General features: G+C 46.4%; 1 non-coding gene across 1 annotated transcript; it reads right to left on the minus strand.

Moving 5' to 3' along the window:
• Positions 1-960: 960 nt before the first annotated feature.
• TRNAR-CCU lies at positions 961-1,033 on the minus strand. Its single transcript has one exon. It is a non-coding gene; the product is annotated as a tRNA-Arg (tRNA).
• Between the last annotated feature and the right edge of the window lie 3,718 nt (positions 1,034-4,751).

Here is a 4,751-nt window from a genome sequence, read left to right on the forward strand (position 1 = left end):
ATTATCAGGTAGTAGACAAATGTGTGTTAGCCTATTTTACTGCACAGTAGCCTAGTGCATGGTTATGTAGTGACGCTTTACTGCACAGTAAATTAGTCTACTGCACAGTAAAGCATCTCGTGTAAACACACCCACTGGGTGTCTGTTTCACGTCTGCAGACTCTTAAGACAGATGAATTTCTTTGATTTCCCCACACATTTTTCATTCACTCTTTGTTTCTAACATTTCCTTCCTATATAACAGAAACAACTCCCTCCAGAACCAATGGGTGTTTCATTCCAGAGTGATGTAACGTGGCATTCATCATAGTGCCGGTGAGTTAGACATCCAGGTTTAAATTCCCTGCAAAGCAATGCATTGGTCTGCCACTAAAGACTGAGAGAGCAGTAACTTTTTTTCAAAAAACTTTCATAAATATATTTTACAATTTGGCCTTAGTGCAAATGCACAACTGCCTCATTGACTCAATAGATTTAATTGCTCTCAAGGAGCTTTTATGGCCTATTGTCTCAATTATAAGTGAATTACATAGTCCCAAAGTACTTGCTCACTTTGCTTTCAAGGAGAGTGAAAGATCAAGCTGAAGCAAGGAAATTAGACAAAAAAGATAGCATCGAAACTTTTCACCTTCTCAGTGGGAAAGTAAAGGGCATCAAGTCCAGTCCAAAACATTCGCAGATGACATATTTTATCTTTCCTGAAACCATTAAAAGCTCTGAAGCACACAAACTCAGAAGCTGTGTGCAAAAGACAAAAATCAGGTTTAATGTACTCATGGACAAGGAAAAAGATCATCGTGGATGAGGCAAGAAATAAAATTAAGAAGTATTACTTCCTGTGCTAAGTGATCTGACATGACAAAAATCAACTGAGACTGGACAAATTATTGCTGAACAGTACTTCATGGTTGTTAGGAACTAGAAGGGACCCCAAGGAGGTCAACTCAAGACACAAGCTGTCACCCCAGATGGGACTTGAACCCACAATCCCTGGCTTAGGAAGCCAGTGCCTTATCCATTAGGCCACTGGGGCACTACACTAGCTCATGGGGGCTCTCTATATTGTAAGAATAAAACTTCTTCTCTACCTAGAACAAGTTTCTGAAATCTCTAATATCCAGAACACCGCAGCACTCCTCAAGAAGGTTAAGCAAAAGCAAAAAGCACTGTGCAAGACACTGTACAATGATGGTTAAATAGCAATCCTACTTGAATACTGAGGAAACCTTCAAATTCTCCCAAGTCAAAGTCACTAAAACTTTCTCAAATTTGTATCCAAGTAAAGGGAAAATACTTACAGGGGAAGGGAAACAGACTGAACCAGATGATAACTACCTCAAAAAGGGCATTATAAGAAAGCAGAGAGCCTATAGGAAACAAAAAAGGGACTACTCACCAGGGATCCAGGGTTTCCATTTGACATGGAAAACCAGATTTTCTCCTTTAAAGGAAAAACTCCTAACCCAGAGCCCCCTAGACCTGCCAATGCCCCTCACTCCCAAGACACAGCCCCCTCAGCCTTGAAGTTGCCCTCACTCCCAGCCCACAGCCCCCAACCCCGAGGCCCCACTGTGTGAAGAACGGGGGAATTTCTCCTTTAAAGGAGAAAAATGTGGGAAACTGGTTTCTCCTTGCAGCCTGGCAGAGTTCCAGCCTGCAAGGTGCTGCTTGGAGCTGGAGGCAGTGGAAAGCAGGGGGCAGGGGGCACCACATGCATGTGCACATGCACACATGCACGTGGCAACCAGGCACCTGTGGAGAGCAGGTCCTGCAGCTCCCTGCAGGTAAGTCTATGGGGGGGGCAGGGGGTCATAGGGGATGAGGCAGGGGGGCACAGGTGACATGGCAACGGGGCAGGGTGCGGCACATGGTGTCCCAGATTTCTGCACCCACAGTGGGGTGTGGGGCTGCAGCTGTGCCAGACCAGCTCTGGGCAGGGGTCGCCTCTGTGGTCCAGCAGGCAGGACCCAGCACAGGAGGGAGCACTGCACCACATGGCCAAGGTGAGGCACCCCCCTGCCTGCCCAGCATCAGCAGAGGGCACAACTCCATGCTGTCACCTCCCTCCCATGCTGGGTCCTGCCCACTGGCCTGCCGGGCTGCAGGCCCATGCCACGCACCCCACTGTGGCTGTCCTTCCCGGTACACCCACCCCCTTCCTCACACACGGCAGGACTAGAGGATGGGAGTGAGGGGCAATGGGAGGGCTGTGTCTTGGGAGTGAGGGGCAAGAGCATCAGCATATCAGGGCTGCTCAGTGCCCCAAAGCTGCGGGGGAGCAGAGGGGACAGCCACAGCTGGACCCGCATCCTGGTGAGCAAAGGGTCGGGGGGTGCTCTGATTGTCCATGATAAAAAACCCAAAATCAAATGACAAAATTTATAGGTATTTAGAATTTATTTTATTATAATGATTGAGGCACTTGGTAGGCTTCCAAAATGCTTTGAAGTTGTAAATATATCAATAAAACATGGTGTTCAACTGATACCTGTATACAGATAGTGGGGTTCCACTAAGTGTGGAAAAATGTGGACAATGGGACAATGGGTTAAAATACAACAGGGGTGTACCGAACGGAGATCATAGCAGCCTAACCTTTAATCCATTTTCTAGGCTAAGAAAAAGTGGTAGATTCTGTCCAGCTGCACATCAGCAACAAAACCGATTAGTGTCACATGGGAAATAATTAGTTAAGCTGCAGAGGGAGACTGTAGCACAGGAATTGTAAGGTGGGTGAGAAATTGGCTAAAATGTAGCAATGACAACAGGTTGTGTTGAGGGGAGCAATACAAGGCTGGAGGGGGATTTTTAGTGGAGTTCCTCAATGGCACCAATATTCATATTTTTACTAATTACCTTGTGCAAAAAGTAGGTAAATGTTATGGAAACTTGCTTATAACACAGAGAGACAGGAGGCATCAATACTGGGCATCATCAGAACATACTGAAATCTGAAGCAATGGAAATGGAATGAAATTCAGCATTACAAAATGTAATACCCTGCACCTAGGGCTAACAACATGAACCAACAATATGATATAGCCATATAAAATATGCAAAAGCAATCTTAGAATGTAAAAACTAAGGTATTTGCAGGAAAGAGAGAAAAGTATTGATGTCAGTGTGCGAAGCCCCACTGAGACCTACTCCAGAATTGTGTATGAAACTCTGGTCCTCCCTGTTCAAGAAGGACAAAGAATTCAGTCTGGAATAGGTATGGAGAAAGGGTACATGGATGATCAGGGAAATTAAAAGCCATGTAAGACGTGGGCAGTAGACTCCCTTAAACAAGACAGACATAGAGAGCCTGGTTTGTTTAGTCTAAAATGAAGGCTGAAATGGGGTAGGATTTTTGTCTGGAGATACCCCAGGGTGGTAAATACCAAAAAAAAGAGGGAAAGGCTCTATTCAAGCAGAACAACAACGTTGGTGCAAGGAGACAGGGATATGAACTGGCCATAAATAAATAAAGGCCGGAAATTATAATGAAGTTTCTAACCAGCAGAACAATACGGCTCTTGAAGAGCCTTTCACCCAAGAGCACAGGCAAAAATCAGGCAAGGTGGGGATGGATCATTTTATAAAGGTGTAACTCTGCATATAGGTGTTTTTGATTGTGTGGTCTGGTACTAGAGCTCTGTTCCACTATGGATTTGCACACACTCATTGGGCATGCAGAGACAAAAGCTTAAGAGCCGGTGTGTGCCTATACCCTGGTTTGGATCCCTAGAAATTGTTGTGTGGGGCACCAGAAGGCTCTGGGACAGTTGGGGAGTTGAGAAGAAAAGCTCCAGGGCTGGGACTGTAGAGCCCAAAGAGGCCAGGGAGACTCCAGTGCAGTCCTGCTTCGGGGGCAGTCTTACTGGGCACTGTCTGGGGTGGAAGGGGGGAGGGGCACTTTAATTAGAACGGCCCTGAGAGCTGCTCTAATTAAGGCACTCATAGCCTCTTATGTATTCAGTGTCCTGAGCATCAAAATGCTGGTGGGGCGCTCCAACTAAAACTCGTTCGATGAGTTAAAGCAGACTCACTGCAATTTTGAAACGCAGGGATGCTCAATGCATGTGATCCAGAGGCTGCTAGAACGTGCTAATTAGCACACTCCAGCAGATTCCCAGCAGACTTGATTAATCGAGTCTGCTCCAATGCATGCTAATTAGCATGTGTCAGAGCAGAGGTCCGTCATGTGAATAGGTGCCCGCTGAGGCTAATAAACCCTTGCTGGTAGGAAGCAGCTGAAGCTGCCTTACCAATGAGACCCAGAGCTGACATCCCAGAGGGGCACACTCAGGGCTGACCCCAAGCGCCAGAGCAGCAGAGACCTCATTGATGCACCTCAGCTGCGCCACTGAGCAGCAAACATGGAGAAGCAACAGCAATCCTAAACGGTGCTCCCTGAGTGGCAGTGGCATCCCCGAATGGCAACCCTGAGCGGGAAGAGGCAGCGATCCTGGGATGTGGCAGAGGTCTGAGTGGCACTTGCCAAACCAGAAGCAGGAGATGACTTGGGAAGGTTTCAACATGCTCAATATTTGGGGTATTTGCTGTTTTGGAGTTATAACATAATAATTATAATAGCCTATTATAGTGTAATAGTTGAAGGGGGGGATTAGATGAGGATTGATTCTTTTTATTATTTATTTTCCTGTATTAAACCATCCTATTCGTTCCAATTGCTTGCACTGTCCTCTTAGGTCCCTCAGTTAGGTAGGTTTTCCCAGATTGCTGGGTATGGGCTCGAGCCAACCCCT

The sequence above is a fragment of the Crocodylus porosus genome, unplaced genomic scaffold (assembly GCF_001723895.1).
Source record: "Crocodylus porosus isolate Cpor-Errol unplaced genomic scaffold, CroPor_comp1, whole genome shotgun sequence".
In the NCBI taxonomy this organism is placed as follows: domain Eukaryota; kingdom Metazoa; phylum Chordata; order Crocodylia; family Crocodylidae; genus Crocodylus; species Crocodylus porosus.